The following is a 21,311-nucleotide window of genomic DNA, read 5'->3' as shown; positions in this document are numbered from 1 at the left end:
CACTAGCCTATTCACTATCAGAAGATCTCACCAGCAAATAGCAGTGCATTCCCTCAAGATGTCTCTGCTGATATGGAAAAATAGGAAGGAAATATCACTGGAACCATAATAGGCCTTTATAAACTTTGGCTTCACTGTTGACACAAACAGCCATTGTATTCTTAAATCCTCTGACACCCTTTAAGTATCCTAGGAAGCCTGATAATGGCAAACATGTAAGCTAAAATAAAATTGCTTTATTTTATGGTATATGGCTTTAAATGATTTTTCAAGATGTATAAAAGCATTTGTCAACTTCTGTTAATTTTTTATTAAAATCAAAACTTACCCCCTTGATTGTAACATCTTTACATGTACATATACAGATATATGTATACATATTTACACTTTCATTGTGTTGTATACATATTTATACTTTCGTTGTATCCTACCAGTTCCCTAAAAGAGATTTGGAAAAGGTTAAGATAAATAACATATGCATAATAAAACTCATGAATTTCTACTAGACAATACTCTAGAACTTGGAAAAGAAAAGGAAATAGATTTGCTCAAAAAGAGGCTAATATAATTATGTCATGACCAGCTGACTTATTTGACCCTTAGCTTCTTGGAAGCCAGGAAAAAAATGGAAGTAGTCTGAGTTATATATTCTCAGTATCATAAAGGAAAAAAAAAGTCAAATTCTTAATGTATTATATTTAAATGTGGTTTTATATACATGACTTATCATACATTGGAAAAGACTAACGCAAAACATGTGTCTGTTTTACTAAATTTATATTTGTAATTACCTTGCTTAGGGTAATGTGAAAAGTTTTTTCATTCCCTGGGCATACTTTCTCTGTGCACACAATTTTGGGTAGCAGAACGGTATGGGTGATAGGGAAAATTTTGCCATAGAGAAAAGAGTGAAAATTTTGAGTGTATCTAAGTTTTAGAATATTGGCCGTATAGATAGGATTCTGACTTTCATAGTAACTAGCTGTCGCAACAATTGGAAAGTAAGGTTGAATGAAAAGAAATTGATTTTAAAGTTTGGAATTTGTCTAGAGAATGAAAACCTGTATCTTTAACATAGCTATTTGGAATTTGATTCCCAAAGCTCTGGTCTCTCTAAAATCTTAGCCTAGGAAATTCTTCTTTATTCAATAGGAGGGGAAGACAAATGGATTACTCACTATACTAATGCACTTGTAACATATTTGAAAAAATTAAACAAAGGAAAGCAACTCATAGAGACTCATAACTGAGAGGCATGGGATGAATAAGAAGGTGTAGTGGTAGAAAAGAAAAACAGATTTCTTCTTTGGGTGAAACGATGAAGACTCTGGCAGATGGCTTTCTAGATTAATAGCCTGCTTTACAGATTCATATGTGATAGAAGGTAATGTAAATATAGATTGGCTTATACTCTTGTATTTTCATTAGCATTATTAAACCTTCTGTTTGAAACCTAAGGGCACATAAAAGTTTCTTTAAAAAAAGCTTTATTCTGTGTAAATTAACTTTTAGTCTAAACACAAGTATTTTTAATGTGAACCCTGGCATATTTTAGTATATTATGATGAATAGATTTTATGTTTTCATTATGACAAGTAAAATGAAAAGAATAGAGAATGTGAACTTAACAATTTGTATTTATTTCTATTAGGTACTTTGTTCTTCAGAGTCAAATAACTTGTAATAAAGTTGTAAGAATTCATAACTAGCTCTACGTTGTTTAACCGTGCAAGACTTTCCCTTATATTTGATACATTCTGGATCACACCATTATCATCCTCTATAAAACCAAATATATAAGTTAATTCTCAATTTCTCTTGGAGTTTTGCACGTTTCAGAATTGTAGTCTCTCAGAGGAGTTTTATTGTTGGTTGCTTATGTTGTCAAAACAAGAGTTAATTCTCAAACTTTATCAATTATCCATGTAGTAAATCAGTCTCTTCTGTCAAATTTCTTCTCAAATATACATCAAATAGCATTTGTATAGTACTTAAGACATGAAACATGCTTTGTGTCTTAGGTGTGTTCATTCATTTATTGATTCTCCAAATGGTCTTGATAGGGAAGGAATTATTTTTATCCCTGTTTTTCCAGTAAGGAAACTGAGAAACAGGCAGCTAGTAAGTGACATGTATTTCAGGTTTCAACAGCTCAACTCTTTTCTGGGTTTCATCAAAAGTTAACACTTAAGTCGATTTGCTCCCAATTTTGCACGGGAGGAGATTAAAAAATCAATGCCTATGGAATATGTGTCTAAAAAGAAGAGGTTTAGCGGGAAAAAAATACATAAATAAATATATAATCAATACATAGTTGATTAACCATGTTGTTTTAGTTTCAGGTGTACAACAAAGTGATCAGTTATACATATACGTGTATTCTTTTTCAAATTCTTTCCCCATTTAGGATGTTACATAATATTGAGCAGAGTTCCCTGTGTTACCATATCATATGATATTTGTTTTTCTCTGTCTGACTTACTTCACTTAGTATGATAATCTCCATGTCCATCCGTGTTGCTGCAAATGGCATTATTTCGTTCTTTTTAATGGCTGAGTAATATTCCATTGTATATATGTACCACATCTTTATCCATTTATCTGTCAGTGGACATTTAGGTTGCTTCCACGTCTTGGCTATTGTAAACAGTGGTGCAATGAACATTGGGGTACGTGTCTCCTTTCGAACCATGTTTTTCTCCGGATATATGCACAGGAGTGGGATTGCTGGATCATATGGTAGCTCTATTTTTAATTTCTTAAGGAATCTCCAGACTGTTCTCCATAGTGGTTGTACCGATTTTGGTGTATTGTTTTTGATAGTGCAGAACTGGTTCTCTCAATTGGATAACTGACTCCAGAATAATTGAGTTCTGTCATTATATTCAGCACCTCAGACATCTTTTTCTCATGTCTTAATTTTTTTTTTAAATTAAGTGAATGACGTGATTTCTTAGAAGTGACTTCTCTGTAGGCTAATTGGAGATTCTAAATGTCTGGGCATCAAAATTCAGTGGCAATTCCAGAAGACATAAATGGTGGAGAGCTGGTTGTATCCTTTCCAGATTTCCCTTCCAGGCTGTAGTGTGCTGCTGGCATGCTTGTGTTAGAATCACACTCTGCTTTAAAACACAGCAAAATTGAGGCAGTTGAAGGCCATTAATAAAAGGCTGATAGCTTCATCTTCTAAGCTTACTGTTCTCTGGAATATACTTCAATCTCTTTGTGTATTATGTCTCTCCTGCCAAGCATGGATATTAAAGCCACCAATCAATATTTTCCATATCATTTAATCTCCCAGTCTATTTGTTGATTCTCTGGAAGTGCACAGTCGGGAGGACATGATAAGTTAGGTGTTTTCTGAACCGACAAGTTTGTTTATTTAAACCTTAAACACTAATTCCACATATATGGAAAAATGCAAATTATAGCTTGTGCAAATTACGTCATCATCAACAGTATTACCGAAGTGTAAGCTTTAGGGTTCCTATTCCCCACACACCCTGTCGTGTGGAGAGATGCTGTAACAGAAAAGGGGCTTTATCTCTCAGTGATTTCAAGGCTTTCTTGTTTTTCCCCAGTTTTATTGAGATATGATTGACATGTAACATTGTGTAATTTTAAGGTTTACAGTGTGCTGATTTGATACACATATATATATTGCAAAATGGGTACCACAGTAAGGTTAGGTAACGTAGCCTTACCTCACATAGTTACCATTTTGTTGTTGTTGTTATGGTGATGACACTAAAGCTCTACTCTTACAGAATTTTTCAAGTATACCAGTATCGTTATCTATAGTCACCATGCTGTAATTGGATCCCCAGAACAAATCTTGTAACTGAAAGTTTGTACCCTTTGACCTACATCTCCCCTTTTGAGAGATTTGAGGGGTTGCCTCAGCCCCTGGCAACCACCATTCTATTTTCTGTTTCTACGAGTTTGAAGTTTTTAGAGTCCACATATGAGATAGATAATACAGTGTTTGTCTTTCTCTGTCTGACTTGAGCACTTAGCATAATGCCCCCAGGATCCATCCATGTTGTTACAAAAGGCAGGGTTTCTTTTATTTTTCATGCCTGAATAATATTCCTTTGTGTGTGTGTGCGCGTGCATGCAACGTTTTTTTTATCTGTTCATCCATTGATGGACACCTAGGTTGTTTCCATGTCTTGGCTTATTGTAAATAATGTGCGTTCTGTATTTCCTCGGCTGGTGTACCCTGCCCTTCAAGGCCATCAGACCAGCATATAAGATGCCTGCACAGTATCTCCACAGACATTTCCTTGCCTCCATTCTCAATATCACGGCTTCCTTTTCTTTCTGTCCTACAACCATGCAGACATTAAAAAAATAACTTACTGAGGTATAACTAACATACAATAAAAAGCACAGATTTCAAGAGTACAGTTTGATGGGTTTTGACAAACGTGTACACCGTGTATTTCTGGCATCCTAGAAAGTCCTATCATGTCCCTTTGCAATCACTCCACTCCTCTCACTCAGGGAGCCACTGATCTAATTTTTGTCACCATAGATTAGTTTTGTTTGTTATAGAATTTCATATAAATGAAATATTGACTTCTTTCATTCAAAATGTCTGTGAGATTATCTGTGGTGTTGCATGTATAGGCAGTTCGTCCATTCTTATTTCTGAGTAGGATTTCATTGTGTCACTATACTACAAGTTGTTTCTTCATTCACCTGCTGATGGACATTTGGGTTATTTCTACTCTGAGACTCATATAAACAATGCTATATGAGACTGTATGTATGAGACTGTGTTTTAGTAAAACTTTTCTTTTTTTCTTGCGGTACGCGGGCCTCTCACTGTTGTGGCCTCTCCCATTGCGGAGCACAGGCTCTGGACGTGCAGGCTCAGTGGCCATGGCTTACGGGCCTAGCCGTTCTGCGGCATGTGGGATCTTCCCGGACCGGGGCACGAACCCGTGTCCCCTGCATCGGCAGGTGGACTCTCAACCACTGTGCCACCAGGCAAGCCCAGTAAAACTTTTTATTTTGAGATAATTATAGATTTCACATGCAGTTTTAAGAAGTAATATGGAGAGATTCCATGTACCTTGTATTCGGTTTTCTCCAGTGGTAACATCTTGCAAAATTACAGTACGTTATCACTACTAGGAAATCGATATTGATACAGTCCACTGATCTTATTCAGATTTTTCAGTTTTACTCATTTCTCTGTGTGTGTGTGTGTATTTAATTTTAGGCATTTTTATCCCATGTGTAGTTTTGTATATCCACCACCATAATCAGATTCAAAACAGTTCTATTACCACAGAGATCTCTCATGTTGTCCTTATATAACCACAAGCATCTCTCCCATTCCTTACCCCTGGAAACCATTAGTATGTTCTCCGTCTCTATAATTTTAGCATTTCAAGAATGTTATAAAAATGGAATCATGCAGTGTGTAACTATTGAGATTGGAAGTTTTTTTACTCAAATTAATTCCCTTGAAATTTACCTAAATTTTACATCTGCCAATGGTTCCTTCCCATTAAAGGTTGTTTCAGTTTTTGGATACAATTTATAAAGCTGTCACAATTACCAGCTTACAAGTTTTTGTGTGAACATACATTTTCATTTCTCTGGTATAAATTGCCCAAGAGCACAGTTGCTGGGTCATATGAGAACAGTATGTTTAAAGAAACTGCCCATCTATTTTCCAAAGTGTCTGTACCATTTTACATTTTCAGCAGCAGTGTATGAGTGACCCAACTTCTCTACATCCTCATCAGCCTTTGATGTTGTCACTATTTTTCACTTTAGCCATTCTTAAAGGTTTGTAGTGGTATCTCATTGTGGTTGTAATTGTTTCCTTAATGGCTAAAGATGCTGAACCTCTTTTCATGTGCTTATTTGGCATCTGCTTTACCTTTTTTGATAAAATATCTCTTCATGTCCTTTGTCCATTTTCTGTTTGGACTGTCTATTTCTTTCCTGTTCAGTTTGGAGAATGCTTCATATTTTCTAGATACTAGAACTTTATTAGATAGGAAGTTTGCAAATATGTTCTCCTGTCCACAGCTTGTCTTTTCATCCTCTTATACAAAAGGTTTTAATTTTGCATAAGTCCATTTTATCAGTTTTTCCTTTTACTCGGCTCTGTTTTGGTGTCATCTGAGAACTGTTTGCTTAGCCTTAGATCTCAAAGATATTTTCCAGTGTTTGTTTCTAAAATGTGTTTTTTCTAAAGGCTTTATGTTTTTACCTTTTATATTTAATCCGTATAAATTTTTGTATTAGGTGTTTAAGCCTTAGATCGAGGTTCATTTTTTTTCTTTTTTGCCTAAAAATGGCCTATTGATCTAGCACTGTTTTTGATTTTGAAGTGGCTATCCTTCTATCCTTCTAATTTCATTTGCATCTTTGTTAAAAATCAGTTAGTGTATTTTGTGGGTCTATTTCTGGGTTCTCTGTTCTCTGCCATTGATCTGTTTTCTATTCCTCCACCAATAGTACACTGACTTGATTATTGTATCTACATAGTAAACCTTATTATCAGTTAGAGTGATTTTTCTCTCCACTTTATTCTTATTACCATTGTTTTAGCTATCCTAGGGCCTGTGCCTTTCCATATAAATTTTAGAGTAAGCTTGTATATGTCTACAGAGATGGGATTTTGATGGGAATTTTGATAGGAATAAACCTATATGTCAATTTGGGGAGAATAACATTTTACTATGTTTAGTTTTCCAATCCATGAGCAAGGTGTGTCTCTCCATTTATTTGTCTTTGTTTTGGTTCATCAGCATTTTGCAATTTTTAACATAAGATCCCATACATGATTTGTTATTTTTATACTTAAATATTTAATTTTTTGAAGTGATTCCAATTAGTATTATGGTTTAATTTCAGTTTCTGCAGATTCATTGTTAGAAATGTGATGGATTTCTGTGAGTGATCTTGTATCCTTGCAACCTTGCAAGTGTTAGAAGCGTTCAGAATTAAAGTGTTTTATTTCCTGAAAAAATGTGTCAAGAGTATTTTGAACAGTGCTTGCCACTTTCTTCTCATTGTATAACCTGTGATACAGAGTGAGCAGCTCCTTTATCTTGACAAATTGTCATAGTCTTTTCTAAGTTTGGATCAGCTTCCAATGTTTTATCCTTTGTGCCTTCAGTGTCATAAAATACTTCTGAGAGTGACTTTAAGGGGAAGTTTTCGGCAAGTGTGACCTCTGGGACATCTTCACCTTTCCATCACAACCACTTTTCTCATTTATGTCAATAGCTGTACTTCACTAAGTTCCTCTAGCTGCCTGTCTAGAGTTTCCCCAGTGGTGGCAGTGTCAACATTTCCACAGTCAGCTATTTCTTCTATAATCTCATTTATATTTGATTAAAATTTCACTTCCAATGATGCCATTGTTTGTTTCTCTAATACCTTTTCATCTTTGTTGGCCAAGTCTCTCTTCCACTTACTCATTTTTGTAAGATGTCACATGAGTTTACCAGTGGGAGACTAGGAGTCATCAAAAGTACATTCTTTCCTATCTGTGGATGAACTAAAGAGCAGATACACAGTGACCAGTCACTAACAGACATAAAAAGAAGTGATATGATTAGTTACTGATCATGATGCACATTTTTTTTTTACACTGATTTGTGACCTGAGAGCCTGGCAGCAAAATTTGTGCTTTATACAATTACTTACAGTTAATCTATCATGGTAACTGAAGTGTGAACTATGTTATTGAGGAACTGCTGTTTTTAACTAAACCATGATCACTGAACCCCATGCATGTTGGAACTGTGCAAAGTGAGGACTGCCTGTGTGTGTGTGTGTGTGTGTGTGTGTCTATAATGTCAGGATGTGTGATAATTGCTGTGAAGTAAAACGAAGAGGGAATGGGGATATTAAATGTGAGTGGGAAGTGCTGTTTTATATCATTACGGAAGACCTCTTCATGAGCTAACTTTTGAGCAAAGAGACCTGAGTGAAGTGATTAACTAAACTAACACACCATTGTAAAGCAGTTATACGCCAATAAAGATGTTAAAAAAACCAAACAAACCTACAAAATAAATAAATAAATAAAACATTGCTAAGGTCAGGGAGAGGAAAGTCTATGATAGGGAGTTTGGACGTTACGCTTTGTATAATGGAGAGCCACCAGAAGGTTTTAAGCAGAGGTGTTGTGTAATTTTATCTGCATTCTTAGGTCATTCTGGCAGCTGAAGTAAAAACTGATTGCAGGGCAGCTATAGTGGAAGCAAGGAGACCCATTGAGAGGCTTTTTTTTTTTTTTTTTTTTTTTTTTGCGGTACGCAGGCCTCTCACTGCTGTGGCCTCTCCCGTTGCAGAGCACAGGCTCCGGACACGCAGGCTCAGCGGCCATGGCTCACGGGCCCAGCCGCTCCGCGGCATGTGGGATCTTCCCGGACCGGGGCACGAACCCGTGTCCCCTGCATTGGCAGGCGGACTCTCAACCACTGTGCCACCAGGGAAGCCCTGAGAGGCTTTTGTGAGAGAAACTTATGGTTTGGATCAGGGTCTTAGCAATGGATATGGGAGAAGGGGTCAGCTCCAGGATATATCCTGAAGACAGACTGAGCAGACTTGTTATTGGATTGGGTGTCAGCTATGAGGAAAAGACAAGACTTAGAGATCATTCCTAAGTTTTTGACTAGGACAAGTGAGGGTATTATAGCATCACATGCACAGATGGGGAAGATGAGGAGGCAATAGATAGGAATAGAGGATATAAAGTTCCCTTTGAGATATAAGTTGAAATGCCTATTACCACCTATTTAGAACTCAAGGAAGAGATGGGGGCTAGAGATACAAACTTGGGATTCATCGATATATAGATGTTATCTAAAAGCCCAAACCGGATGAGATCATATAAGTAGTGACTGGAGAACAAGAGATGGTTATGGACTGTATCTTGTGAAATAGAGAGGAGAAATCCAGCAAGAGATTACAGAAAGGCAGCCAGTGAGGCAGTGGGGAAACCAAAAAGGCATAGTGCTCAGAAACTAAATTTTGATAGTGTTTCAAGAAAGACGAAGTTGCCAGTTTTGTCAAAATGCTCCTAAATGGTCAGGGAACGTGGACTATTAACCACTGAATTTGTAGTATTAACCGGGGTTGTCTTGTAGTATTAATAGAGCCTAGAGGCCACCCAGAATGTCTGAGGACAGACAGGGTGGTGAGGAAATGGAGACAACAGTATAAACCACCTCTTCAATGAGATTTGTTCTAAAAGGGAGAAAAGAAAAATGGAGTGCCATTTGTTAGGTCTACGGAGAGGTTATATATGTATATGTATTTTTTCCATTTCAGAATATTATGTTTGTATGCATGAGTTTAGTCACCAAAGGTTAGTGAAGCAACACCAGACCTTCAACAACATGGTTCACATTTCCGTTGCCACAGTATGTTACCTGAGATGAAAGTACAGACTTTGCAGCTACCCCTCCAGTCCACAGATCATGACACCTTTGGAACTCTCCCCTTGAGTCTTCAGTGTGCTAGTCTACCTCATCAGATTTTGGACTTCCTAAGCCTTCACAATCACATGAGCCAATTCCTTGAAATGAATGAATCTCTCTCTCTCTCTTTATAATACACACACACACACACACACACACACTCACACTACACACACATGCACATATTGTTGGTTCTATTTCTCTGGCTAATACAGGTACTATATATGTATTATGTACAAGTATTATATGTGTATGTATATCTTCTTTTTTTTTTTTTTTTTTTAATGAAAGCTCAGTGGAGACAAGGGCTTTTCATTACTCATTGTTATGTGCCCCAAACCTAGAATGTTGAGCTGGGCATGCTCAACAAATATTTGTGAAAAATACAAATTTTATTAATTGACATAAAAAAGTTTCTGAGTCCTTTCACATCAACTAGCTCACTTGATTTTTCAAGGGTACAATAAGGTGTGTAAATAAGAGTCACCACTACTTTACAGAGAAGAAATGTAGACCAGCACCATCCCATCAGGTAGGAGTGGGTGGGGCCCCTGAGGCTGTCCTGAGGACACTGTATTTATGTAGAGGAAATGTGGCCTCAAGAAGGCATTTCCCCTTAGCTTAAAATGCAATTGTACTGAAAGTCTGGACTTAGCCAGAAGCTATTTCAAGTAGTCTTTACCAAAAGTCATCCGTGAGAATTCTTTGGAATTTGATTTGAAAGTAGATTTTTCTATGATATGGGAGTCAGGGGATTTTTGGTGTGGTAGAAAGAGGATATTGCTTTGGAGATTCTTCTAGTTTCTTCCATGGGCCACCAATTTGAAATCTTCTATTTTCTCCTCAACTAAAACTATAGCTTCATGAAAGAATAAAATTGAAAGGGACCAGTATTTGTTGAACACAGGTACTAAGCAGCCACACTAAATGAAAAACTGAGTCTAAGAACAGGAGGTTGGCTTAAAGCTTCTTGTGCCATTTCCTGCATGTTTTCTCTGCTGAAAGGCAGTGAGTGTTCAAAGCTATCCCTCTCAGTTTAAAACTCCCCTGACAGTAATGAATCGTGTCAGCTGAGGAAGGTGTTAAGAGCGGAGAGGTACCAAGTGCTTGTCTTCAACATTGAGGAATGAATTACAATCTCACAGGAAAATTTTTCACTCAGAATTTTAATTTAAAAAAATGGTTTGGGGCTTCCCTGGTGGCGCAGTGGTTGAGAATCTGCCTGCCAATGCAGGGGACACGGGTTCGAGCCCTGGTCTGGGAAGATCCCACATGCCACGGAGCAACTGGGCCCGTGAGCCACAATTACTGAGCCTGCGCGTCTGGAGCGTGTGCTCCGCAACAAGAGAGGCTGCGACAGTGAGAGGCCTGCGCATCGCGATGAAGAGTGGCCCCTGCTTGCCACAACTAGAGAAAGCCCTTGCACGGAAACGAAGACCCAACACAGCCATAAATAAATAAATAAATAAATTTAAAAAAAAATTAAAAAAAAATGGTTTATAAGCACAACATGAGTTTAATTCTATATTTTTCCCACTATGTCTGAAGGGCAAGTGTTCTCTTGTATTATTTTCTGCAGTGGTATGAAAATTCTTTACTAAACCATGGATCTTATGCCCTTTTCTCCTCACTTACCAAAACTTAACAGTTATCCCAATATGATAATAGATGTTGAAGTAAGGAAGACAGGGAGACAACATAGGAAAAAATAAAGGAGAATGCAAAGTATGGGTAATGCTATGGGAGTAGAAAAATCCAGGTGGCTTTCTAATAGCTGAATAAAATGTGTACGTGAACTTTGTAAATATCCTGTTTGTTTGTAGAAGCTTTTTTTTATATATATATTTTAGAATAATTAAAAAATGGTAACTGCCAGTCTATTGAGTGCTTACTTTATGCTGGCTCTATTCTCAGTACTTTCCATGAAATAACTCACAGAATCTACACAACCTTGTGAAGCAGGAACCAAAACTGTCCACATTTTACATATGAACTGAATGAGGTGAGGTCACTTATCCTCGGGCCACATCCACTTGCTGGTTAAGTGGTGAGACCAAGGTTCAAAGGCAGGCAGCAGGGCTTCAAACGGAACATTGTTAAGCACGGTACTATGCCCAACTTTGACATGGTTGGTGCTGTTGTTGCTTATCACACTGGTACTTTTTCAGATGGCTATATGTGGGAACAAACAGCTATTTTGAAATTGTTCTGCTAAGCCATTTCTGACTAAATTTAATGAGCTTTCTAATTTCTAAATCCAATGGATACCAAATTCAACAGTTAAATATGATTTTAAAAAATGAGTTGCCAGTCAGTTAATTGCATTATAGCACTTAAAGAAAAGTATGTTAGCTTCAAACATTATGATAAAAGTAATCCATTTTCGTAGATTAAAAGGTCAAGCAATGATAGATAGCTTAGAATAAAAAATTGTAGATCTTTCTCTCTTTCCTAGCTTACTCCACAGTGTCCTTCCTTTCTCTAGTCCTAAAATGAGGATTTTAGCTCTCTTATTTCTTCTGTATATTCCCCCAATATACTTTGGTTAAATTTTCCTTAAATGCATTGTCAATGTTTTTAGTTTTATGACTGTGCAAATACATTTCACAGCTGAGCCATGATGAATTTCCTTTCATGTATAACTTGTTCTCCTGTGATTAAAAAAATATATATTAGTTTTCTTTGAATCTATGCTGGGTATTTCCACATTCTCCAATAACTCTATAATTTTCCACATGGTCAAACTTGTCAGATCTACTGCTCCCGTTTTTTTTTTTTTTTTCCTGGAGACATTCCTGCTGGAACTCTCCGTCCCCTGGCTTCCATCTGGTCTAATTGCTCTTTAGGTTTGCTGATCCCTTGTCATTTCGGGACTTCTTTTTTTTTTGCGGTACGCGGACCTCTCACTGTTGTGGCCTCTCCCGTTGCGGAGCACAGGCTCCGGACGCGCAGGCTCAGCGGCCATGGCTCACGGGCCCAGCCCCTCCGCGGCATGTGGGATCTTCCCAGACCGGGGAACGAACCCGTGTCCCGTGCATCGGCAGGCGGACTCTCAATCACTGCCACCAGGAAAGCCCTCGGGACTTCTTTTGCTGTCATCCTGGAATTCCTATTGCATCTCTCTTGTATTGAATCCCATTTCATAGGGTCCATGTGAATCTTTTTCTTGGTTTAATCTTTTCTTTGGTGGAACATATCCTCCAGTAGTTTCCTGAGAAAAAATATTTGAGACAGAAATTTTCTGTTACTTTTTACATACAAAAATGTCTTCACCCTATCATTTAATTGATAGTTCTGGGCTAAGAAATGATTTTCTCTTAATATTTGAAGGCATTATACTTTTGACTTCTGGCTTTTAATATTTCTTTGAGAAGTTCAAGCCATTTTGATTTCTAATTCTTTGTAATTGACCTGATTTTGCTATTGGATTTAGGATCTTTACTTTATCCCTGATTCTGAAATTTCGTGATACTGAACATTGATGTGAATTTTTTTTAATAGTTGTGCTGGACACTTGGTGACCATTTCATATGCATGTTCTTCATTTTCGGGAATATTCTGTTTTCTTTTGTTTCCATCACTAGCTCTCTGTTCTTTTGGGGACATTCATTTACTCATTCAACAAATATAATTATTAAGTACCCTCTTTATGTCATGTATTGCGATTTTGTGCTGGAGGTTATAGCAGTGAAACACTGCCCTCATTGAGCTGATTAGTCCGATATTGGACCTTCTTGATTCAGCCTTTAATTTGCTTAATTTATTTTTCCTGTAGTCCATCTAGTCATCTACTTTGTTCTACTTATTGAAAAATTTCCATGGCCTTATCCGTCAAATCTTTTACTAGTTTATTTTTAATTTTGGTTGTTTTGTTTTCCATTTCCAGTTGTTCCTTCTTATTCTCTGATTATTCCTTTATAATAGTATCCTGTTTTTGTTTCTTATCTTTCTCTGAGGAAATTAACTAAATGGGTGTTTTCTTTTCTTTTCTTTTCTTTTTTTTAAGTATTCTGTCCTCTACATAATCTCTATTTACTATGAACTCCTTTCATGGTCTTGCTATTTGAGTCTCTTCATGTTAGTGGCTTTCTTTAAGTATGTGATGGTCCTTGTTGATGTGTTAGTATTTAAGAGTTAAGCACTAAGATGCTGATTAGATGTTCTGCCTGCGCCTGTGAGTTTACACTCTGTTAAACTTGCTCTGTGGGTCATTTATGTGGCCAGAAGGCAAAAGAGGAGAAAGTGAAACTGAGACTGGACGTAATTGCTGGGGTCAGAGTGTAGTGTGTGTTGAGTACCTAGATACACAATTTAAGTTTTATCCTGTGAACAATGAGAATCTAGGTGATGGTCAGAGGCAGGTCTTCTGCAGTCACTCCCTTTAGTCCTAGGATGCAAATTTCCTGTCTTTGTTCCATTTTCTCATAAACATTTTCTCTGGCTACAATATTTTAATCTTAGAGATTAAACATTAATTGATTGCTTCCAATGGCCATATCCATAGTAATGTAATTTAATTCTTGCATTTTGAATACAAGTATCAGGTAACAACTCTACTCAGTTATTCTCTTGCTGTCCAGGGAATAGTTGAGATCTAATTGATAGAAATCATTTGTAACCTCATTGATCCCAACATCAGTCATTCAAAAGTGTATATTTTAAGGGTACATGATATAGTAACTACTTAAAGTAACATTGTGAGTCTTTGTTTTCCATAGTACATAATAACTTTTATCTGTTGTAAGCAATTCCAAGTAAATAAACTACAATGTCCAGTTCAACAAATTATACAAACAGAACACCTCAAAAACCAATTTCCTTTCATAAAGAAATGGCTGAAGTCTTTTTTATTATTTGGTTTATAATTTGTACAAATTACCGTGTGTGAACGAAGTGGGAACATGTTCGATGAATATATATACTTTTTTATTGTTAGGTTCTGAGAGTGTTTACTGTGGCCTGTCAGTCCTTGGTACCCATGAGCTCTTGGAGATTTGCCCTGTGGTGATTAATACTGCCCCTACCCATGAACAAAAGGTCATTGGTCTTAAAGCATGGAAATGGCACACAACAGCACAAGAGATCCCATACTTTGCTTTACTCATTCAGCAAATATGTTCCTATGCAAATATTGTCCAACTATTATGAATGTGGCACCACTAACAAAAAGCAAATTTTACATCTTGGTAACTGCAGCACCTCATATAGTAGCAGATATCATACAGGCACCAAATAAATGTTTGATGATGAAGGATGTGGTAATTCACCTATGCCTGTGTAGAAAGTCAGGGAAGGCTTTCTACCACTCTGGCGGTTAAGTAGAGCGGAATCCTCAATGAAGCTTCCCATATAGGAAGAGTCTTACAAGTGACATGAATTATGAGCTGCTTTTTACAAGAGAGGTAAGGATCTAGCTAGAGGACAGTGGAATGTTTAAGAATCTAGCTCCTAAGGGTTTTCATGCAAAGCGCACTTACCTGCATTTTGATTACATTGCCATCAGGGAGGAACGTTTTGACGTGAAGAGCTAATAAATGCTTATAGAGCAGGCTCATCTGTTTGGAGCATTTAAAGCTCTTAGGAAAGCAGAAAAATGAGAGAGAAATTCCTTTGAGCGGCATAGAAAAAAATAAACACACTGATTCCACTTTCTCCTTGCGAGGGAAAAGGTGTGGAAAGCCAGGTCTCAAGCAGTCTGAGCAACTTTCACTTCCATATAGGACTGGAGCTCATTGTTAGTGTATGAAAAGCAAGAAGTAGCCTTGTGTCATTTCAGATATGTCAGGAGAATTCTTTTATAAAGACTTAATTCAGGGGATACCGCTTACCAATAGTGGCCACAGATTTAATATCAGTACGCACAGGAACTGAAGCCAGCAAGTGAAATGGTAACAGTGGGGTTACAGAAACTTTGGCCAGGAGCCCAGTTACAAGAAAAGGGGTGTTACTGTGGTCATTACAAGTTCTGAAAATGAGGTAGACCTAACAGCAGGTCAAATGCAGAATTCTGGACCAACTGGGGAGGTCAGAGAGAATGGATAGAGATTTAAGATGGACAAAGACACAGGAAGCAGCTGGACAGAATCAGAAAGTGCAAAACTATGTCTTCGTTTCCTTTCAGACCAGGCATGAACAAGCAAGTAAGGAACTGAGGCATTTCACACTTTCAGCGTTGGAAAAATGGAGACTCACAGATCAGGACACATAAGACTCACAGATCATTAACACATAAGTTAATTTTTGTGGTTGAGTTTCAAGCAGTTTTCAGGGCTAATGCTTAAGTGTAACATGCGAGAGTTAAGGAGAATTTGCTTGTGATCTTTGCAGCAGACAGCTAGATCCTCTGAGAGGTCCCCAGCAACATGTGTTTTGATTTGATCTGTGAATGGCATTTGAATTCCTCAAAGAAATACACATCTGTTATCTTGTTGATTCTTATGATGGATCCTTGACATACATTGATATAGCTACATATCACAATTTTTCAGTATCAGGAAAAACAATTCCACACAAAACCATCAACTAGGTCAACTTCATCTCTGCTGTTCACTAACTATCACAGGTTGTGTACCGCTAATACAAAGAGGGAGGGCCCCAAGTGTCTTCAGTGTTTTATCTTTCCAAAGTACAAAGTAAAATGACATAAGGTGATTTGTTCTAAGCTAAGGCACAAATGACTAACTTTTCACCAAAATGTCATCTCTCTTTTTCGTTATGTAGAGTTGACTGGCAAGGCACTACCCAGCAAGGGGTTAAATTTCTCAGCCTGTGATTAATCTACATGGGGCCATAGGACTACTTCTCACCAATAATTTGTGAGTGGAAACTATGTCACTTCTGGGTCAAGGCAGTTAAGTGAGTGTGCCTTAGCTATCCTTCTTGCTCCTTCTGTTAGTGGATGCAGGGACTCCCGTTAAGGCCTTGGAATGGCAGAACCACAACATGAGAGGAGCTTGGGTCCCTAAATGACCATTTAGAGAAAAGCCACCTGCCAACTAGGAACATTCACATTAGAAAGTAAGAAACAGACTTCTGTTGAGTTAGGCCACTTGGAGTTTATGTTCAGCAGCTCTGATCACCCTAATTCCTTTAACAAATAAGAATTAAGAAAGGGTGGCCAGTAAAGCAATTATGCTCCAATAAAGATGTTAAAAAAAAGAAAAGAAGGGTTGCCAGATTTAGCGGATAAAAAGATAAGATATCCAGTTAAATTTGGATTTTAGATAAATAGCAAATACTTTTTAATATATTAATCATTTAGTATAAGAATGAATTTCAGCATAAGTATGTTCCAAATATTGCATGCATAGTTATACTAAAACTTATTCACTGTTCATCTGAAATCCAAATTTAACTAGGCATCTTGTATTTTATTTGATAACCCTAGAATTATGAGTAAGCAAATTAGAGTAGGTGACATAATTATGTTTAATAATTAATTTGTTGTATGAAGCATTTTATTTTGGAAGAGATTTGTTTCTGAGCAAATGTTTTCTTTAATTTCTCCTTCTGTGATGAATTGTAGAGTTTGCAATCCCAAGACATATACTGTTACAGTCTAAGGTGAGAATTTGCTAAGGGGCTGCTTGTAAACCTGTCCTAAAAATGAGCAAGACTGGAAAGTGGTTAAAGGAAGAAAAGAAGGAAGGAAGGAAGGGTTAAATGTTTTACATAGAGGGATAATATTTTGAATGGAGACAAATAATTCTAACACTTTAATTTCATACTCTTTTGATGGAGAGAAAGGAAAAAAGTTCAGTGTATTTTCAAAGAAAATTATGCAGAATACCATCACTGTATACAAGGGCTGGTTCCTTTTCTGCCTGCCTGTGAAGTCATAGAATATATGAACTCAGATGCAGAAGTAATAAATCATAGGTACAAAGAATTTCAAACAGTTCCCAATTAGAGAAAATGTAGTTGATTGACATTACAGTGTTTTAATTTAATACCCCTTCACATAAACTAGAAAAGCTGTAAGAAAAATGCCTTTCCAAAATAAAAGCATGATATAATTAAAGTGATATTTAAATTAAGAGAATTAGTGATTCTGTACTACCTTTTAATTAAATACCCCCCTTTTTTAACAGAGAGAACTGAGGCCCAGAAAAGTTATGAATATGCCCCCAAGACAGCACAGCTAATTAGTTCTACAAATCCCAGCCATATGTATTTTCTACGTTATCTCTTTCTCCTACAGAGAATTTCCTATAATGGAAGCAAATTTGGAGAATAAAAAGACCAAATTCTGTTTCATCATTTAGAGGACAATACTTCATTTAACTACTTGAAGAACAAAAGTAGAACTTCTGTGATATGACTCATCTCCCAATAAGAGTAGCAAATCAAAAAAATTTTAAGACATTTATGTGGTTTATACACTAATGAATATACAGTATTTTTCAACACTTGTACTATAGAGAGCAGTACTACTACTCTCTATCTAATGATAATGTCTTATCAGTCAATGTTTTATTTTTTCCCTTTCATTTGAAACAGTACAGGGATTTTCTCAGCAGAAATGAACCAGAAGAACATTTAGAATACTTTAATAATAAAGGATGAATTTTTAATATTAAGTTAATGCCAACCAGGAAACATCAGTACAGGGCATATATATATATATGGACTACAGCACACTTAACAAACATTATCTATCTAACAGTTTATCTAACATTTTGGCAGCTGAGGCCATCTTCATTCAGTAGTTATTGATCCTAGACCTGGTGACAGGAATGGGGCCAGGCCCTGGCACAAACTTGGGCTTTTCTGATTCTTTCTACTTCACTATAGTAAATCTTTAACTCTTTAAAAATAAATACAAAGTTAAGATATTTTGGGTAAAAGTAATTATAAGAATGTACTTTAGATAGTTCATATATAAAGAAAACAAATTTTGATGTATAAATTTAAAAAAATTCTTAAATATATTTTAAGAGTCAATAAAATTAAACTTCTGAAGGTCTGGATCACATGGACTTGTTCAAGAGTAAGAATGATATTCCTAATACTGCTTTCCAGTTTAGACCATCTTTAAGGAGTGACTTAATATTTAATCCTCATTCCTGCCAATATTGTGCCTTTGCTGAGTAGAGCCAGAAAATGGTGCCAAATGATGTTGTCAGGTTTACATGTAAATCCTCAGGGAAAAGCGCGAGGTTAAGTAATGTTCATACTTGACAGATTAATGATGATCGTGACATGCAATCTCATTGTTACAGAATGAAGTCAGCTGTTATCGAAGCTGGGAGATATGAAAGTAATCCAGAATTTTCCTTGCCACTAAAATGATGTGTGTGCACTTTTCACAGTTTCACATTAGATCACGGCATTCCATTAATATTTTGGTTGAAATGTCTCAGAGCAGTATCGTGAGTCTTATTGGAATAACCGTTTAAAAAATAGTTTGGTAAAATTTTACTGATATAAGATAGCTATAGATTTAGCCGCGTGTGTGGTAGCTTGACTGTTTCCCTCACAGCCCATAAATAATCTGAAAGAGGAAGTCATATTGCCTTGTTTTCATTTAACAGTGTCCCCTGCCCCTATAACTTTCCTCTCCTATAATTTTAAGCCAACAGAGAAGTGTTGAAAAATGCTGTCAAGTAATTGTTTCATTTCTTTTTCAAAAATATAATTTTTAGTATCTTCTGATAAATGAAGAGGAAGCCTTCTCTCAAAGAAATGAAGTTCTGTTTGTAATGGAATACATAAATAGATAAGTAGATTGAAATCTACAGATATCTAAATATAACATTACATTGTAAATGTTATGTTTTGCCTCCCTCTAAATGGTCTTCGTAGGCTACTTCTCTTCTCACTTCACATGTTTTTCCTGGGTATCTCCTTTACACCAGTAGTGTCAAACTGTCTACATACTTAATGACTTCCAATTCTAAATGCCTGGAGACTACTGCTCTATTTACTTCCAGATCCACACTCTCAACTGCCCACATGACATCTCAAGTCTCTCACATGGACCACAGTGTCTTTCCTACAAACCCAACTCTAATTCCTGAATTCCCCTATGCTTCTTCATATTATCTATATTTAGGAGTATAGCAGAGCAATCAAGAGCACAGGCCGTGAGACCAGCCTACCTGGGTTCAAATCCTGACTTTGTCACTTTCTAGTTGGTGATCTTGGGCAAGGAAGTCATCCTTTCTGTGCCTCAGTTTCCTGATCTTTAAAACTGGCATAATATCTATCTCTTGGTGGTAAATGAGAATTGAATGGACAGTGATCTCAGGACAGTCCTAGAACATGGCACATGTTCTATAAATCTTAACTGTTATTACTGTTTCCAGTATGTGCACAATCTAGTTAGTCTCTCAAATTAGAAACTGCTAATTTTCCTCCTTCTCACAATTCATTTTATCTCCTAGACATATCATTACTACTTTCTAAAAGTCTATTTTTTTTTTTTTTGCGGTATGCAGGCCTCTCACTGTTGTGGCCTCTCCCGCTGCGGAGTACAGGCTCCGGACGCACAGGCCCAGTGGCCACGGCTCACGGGCCCAGCCGCTCCGCGGCATGTGGGATCTTCCCGGATCGGGGTGTGAACCCGTGTCCCCGGCATTGGCAGGCAGACTCTCAACCACTGCGCCACCAGGGAAGCCCTAAAAGTCTATTTTATTTTTCCTTTCTTTTTCCCCCTGACACCACTATTTTAGTTCAGGTCCTCATCATTTCTCACCCAGGATAGTATTTCTCCCTGCTTCCATCTAATTCTCCCTTACTAGTTGCAATTTGTCTAATAATATCACTTACTTGATTAGAAAACTTGAGTAACTCCTTATGACCCACAAGATAGTGTCAACATTTTTGATAGTACATACAGGGTCCTTCATGGCCTGACTTCTCCTGCTTACCTTTCCAAATTCTTCTCCTGGGATTTTCCCACGCATCCCCTCCATCCATACCTAGCTATTTGCAATTGCCCAAACATACTGTGCTGTTCTCATGACTTCGTTTCTTTCCGCATGGATTACCTCTTGCACATGAGTTATGTTTATCTGTTTATCTGCTTGGTGAATTTCTCATTTGTTATGACTCAACTTGAAGGCTGTCTCTTCAGAGAGCTCTTTCTGGTCTCTTCAGGTAGAACTTGATGCTTCTTTCCAGGTATTTCCATTTTATTCATGGCACTTCCCTTATCTATGTGCTATACAGTGCATCTTCCAGACAAATGACTCTCAAACTTCAATGTGCCTAATAAGCAATAGTTGAACTTGCAAAAATTCAAAGTTATGGGTCCTACCATCAGAAATCCTGATCCACTGGATCAAGATGGAGCCTAAGCTTCTGCATATTTTGAAATCCCCAGGTATATCTGCTGCACGTCCATGTTTTACCCCACTGTTCTGTTTAGTTATCTCTTGATTCTTAGAACCTAGCACAGTGCATAAAGTATATATTATGGACCCTTAGCAAACGCTTGTTGGAAGTAAAATATGGCATTCTGTTTCTGTTGAGCTATCATACATGGTGACAAAACAGCTAATGTACCTGGCATGTAGTAGATCATCAGAAAGTTTGTGATGCTTGGACATATAAATGAGTGATTAAATGAATGACTGAATGAATAAACAAATGAAAAGAGCTCAAAGAAGCTAGAGGAAACTATTAACATGGTCCTTTGAACCTCTCAAATATTGCAAAGTTCAGATATATTATCTGAACTTTGGGTATTTGAATTTTAAAGTCAGTGGATGAGCTCTCTGAAGGCATATTTGGAGACAAGATATTATGGTTTGGATTTTCTTATACTAGATGAACAGATATGTCCTTTTATAAAGTTGACAGCCTTTCATAAAAATCAGGTACCCTGACTTGAATTTTTCTCTAGAC

The 21,311-nt window shown here is 37.0% G+C and overlaps 1 protein-coding gene across 7 annotated transcripts in view; it reads left to right on the top strand.

Moving 5' to 3' along the window:
• MCTP1 (multiple C2 and transmembrane domain containing 1) overlaps nt 1–21,311 on the top strand; it is a 539,066-nt gene that overhangs the window by 95,886 nt on the left and 421,869 nt on the right. The window lies entirely within an intron of this gene.

This window comes from Lagenorhynchus albirostris, chromosome 3 (genome assembly GCF_949774975.1).
Source record: "Lagenorhynchus albirostris chromosome 3, mLagAlb1.1, whole genome shotgun sequence".
NCBI lineage: Eukaryota > Metazoa > Chordata > Mammalia > Artiodactyla > Delphinidae > Lagenorhynchus > Lagenorhynchus albirostris.
The sequence above is the reverse complement of the archived record's forward strand: the minus strand, read 5'-3'. Positions and strand labels throughout refer to the sequence as shown.